Genomic DNA, 3,367 nt, shown 5'->3' on the forward strand with positions numbered 1-3,367 from the left:
TAAAGCCATAAAGTCCTGTGAAAAATGTGATTGAGGTTTGAGTTCCCTTCAGACATGTCATGAGCGTGTCAAACTCATGACACTGTGTATGGTTAAAAAAGTATGATTGTAACATTGGGCGTTCGAGTAGGGCAAGTTTCGAATGATTTGGCTGTTGAGGCTAAAGTTCAGACATAAGTTTGGATTTTGAGTCATGCTCGAGTCTAAGCTAGTTTCACAAAATTCTTCTTCGTATATTAGATCTGTGTAATACGTAAGGGGTTATTTTATAGATAGTGACATATCGACTACTCCAGTTCATGAAGAGTTCTTATAGCAATTGGAAACTAGGAGATGTTGGATGAGCGATTGATGTGGAGAGAAGATTATTAACCACGTCGTTTGAATGGAAAAGAACACTCTTTTTTTTTTTTTTTGCAGTAGTTTATGGCTCCTCATCAATTGATTTTTCATAATCGAGCATCCCCTTATGACGTGGACAATACATCTTTTCCCAGATACTTATAATATTTTCCACAAATAAAAAATCTCAACTCAGATATTTCAAAAATAATAACGATTTAAATAAAGTCACTTTATCCGAGTGGTTAAGGCGTGTACCTGCTAAGTACATGGGGTTTCTCAAAATCAGAAGCCTTTCTCTTGTATCAAAGCCAGGTTTCAATCCTGGGACCTATGGGTTATGGGTCCACCACGCTTCAACTACGTCACTCTGTTTAATAAGTAGTATATTAATTAATATTTCTTTTCCAGTTTCTTTATGGAAGTTTCGGTTTAAGTTTCTAAAAATTGAAAATTTTGTTCCCTATCGTGAATCTCATTCTTTAAGATCTATTTGTACAGTTTTGTGATCAGAAAAGAATTACATCGGTCAAAGAATCAAAGGTTGAAAGTGTCTAGAACGTATAGAATTATTGGTTGACTTTTGATAAGCTTTCTAATTCTGAATTTAGAAATGTGAAGAATTACATCGGTCAAAGAATCAAAGGTTGAAAGTGGCTAGAACGTATAGAATCATCAGTTGACTTCTGATAAGCTTTCTAATTTTGAATTTAGAAATGTGACAAGAAATGTATATTAAAAAATATATATTCAAATCATATTTCAACATCATACGATATTCATTTCATCAATGTGAAACTCAATCAAATTTTAAATATATATTTTTATCAATATTTCTAATATTATTGAAAGTTTGAAATATAATAAAGATGTTTTTATCGATTAAAATATTTTTTATATATTTAAAAAATATAATATATTAAATATTAATTTGATTGCGTCAAATTAAATATATTTTAAATATAAAATATATTAAATATTATGTTTCAACCTTTTTTTTTTCTCTCTCGGAGTAAATTTGCTGAAACTTGAAGTAAATTTGCTTAAACTTGAAGTCCTTCTTGCAGGACACAGATGGTGTTTAAGAAAGGATTCGTTGAGGTATAGTAGGGAAGGAGTTGTGAGAGATGAACGGAGAGATGAGATGAGTTGTAACTACCCTAAATTTCTACTTACATAGACGGCTACTATTGTCCTGACGGAATCGTTTAAGCTTCAACATAAAACATAAATTTCATCTTAAAACAATGTCATGGACTTACGTGTTCGAAAACATCTTTAAAATGACACAACAAAATACTAAATGAAATAAATAAATGTTAAAATTAAAAACACCTAATTGTAACCTAAGTCTAACAAAATAACTATAACTACCCTTTGTATGTGTCATGGTCTCGAATTCAATGATGTTATCCGCTATAGAGAGGTGTCTTGCTTTTACCTGAAATAGAAGTAGCACGTGGCTAGAGTATATTATGAAATATATAGCAAGTGACCCCACTTTTGGGATTAGATGGAAGCACATACAATAATATCAGTCTATATTTTCTTAAGCGGATATTCTGTATGTGTTAATTGGATGTGTATTTACTATTCTACACACGGTCTGCATGTGTGAGTATCGACCCACAAGTCGATTTGCACACCTCCTAGGCCCCTTTCATGGTTGGGTGAGCATTCTCTGGAGTTGTTGATGTCAGACACCCATTAGGCATAGCAACCATCGCAATATTATGATAAACATAATGATCGTTTTTCTGCCTCATAGTGTATGCTTCTGTACGTCCCAACATTTTCATTCACTATCATCTAAAACAACCCCCTTCCGTTATCCTTCACATCATATCATTATTATAACTTTTCATGCAAATTTCGGGGTTTTGCATCATGTCGACACATTTTGTCATATATCATTCATATTATGCATCATGTCATATCATATATATTATATATATCATCAACCTATCATATAACAACATGAACTATATCGCTAGACGTGTTACACCATAAAATTTATCATATTATCAATACATCAGATCATAACACGTGTCATAACATTCTTATATCATCTCATAGTCACATCGTATCACGGACGTATCATGGACTTATAGTCATATAGTTTTATATAGATATCATAGTCATATTCTTTCATAAACATATCATATTCATATCATTTCATAAATATATAACATTCATATCGTTTCATATTATAATCATATCGTTTCATAAATATATTATAGTCATATCATTTCATAAACATACCATAGTCACATCATTTCATAAATCTATCCTAGCCATATCGTTTCATAAACATATCCTTGCCATATCGTTTCATAAACATATCATAGTCATATCATTTCATAAACATACCATAGTCATATCGTTTCCTTAACATATCACACATATCAAGAATACAACACTTGCGGAACAACGAGGCACGTGTCTTCATACAAACATCAACTTTTATCCAAACTGATAGTAAGACCACTTACTTTGTTTACCTTAGCCAGCATTCTCCCAATTTCGAGTACATTTTAATTTCGTCCCTCGAAGTTGCCCTAAGTATTGCCGATAGTTGTTTCCTATTAGAACATCCATCTTGTTTCGTTAATAACTTAAATTTCCTTAGCTCAAATTAACTTAATTCAAAAAATTGGACCTTATACTGACCTTAATTGTCTTAAACAAGGTCAGTTTCTACTTCGAAAGGGTCGGAATGTGGAACTGGTGAAAAATATCATTTATCGAGCCGAGAAGCCAAAGTCTATGTCGTTGGAGCCACCAAAGTTGAGCCGAGCTGACTGAGCTGTGTGAGCCGAAGGAGTCATTAGATGCAGGCGCGACACGAGGTAAATAGAGAAGGCGATGTGTGTGCAGGTCACAATCAGGTCGAGGTGCGGGTCGTCAAATCTCTCTCTCGGGCGCCGATCGCGTTTGTTGAGTGCAAGTTTGGGTCGTGTACGCCATCGGGCCACAAGTTGTACTGCTATTGAGCCTAACTACTAGCTGTTGTAGGTGGGGCGAG

The sequence above is a fragment of the Cucurbita maxima genome, unplaced genomic scaffold (assembly GCF_002738345.1).
Source record: "Cucurbita maxima cultivar Rimu unplaced genomic scaffold, Cmax_1.0 Cma_Scf00068, whole genome shotgun sequence".
Classification (NCBI taxonomy): domain Eukaryota; kingdom Viridiplantae; phylum Streptophyta; class Magnoliopsida; order Cucurbitales; family Cucurbitaceae; genus Cucurbita; species Cucurbita maxima.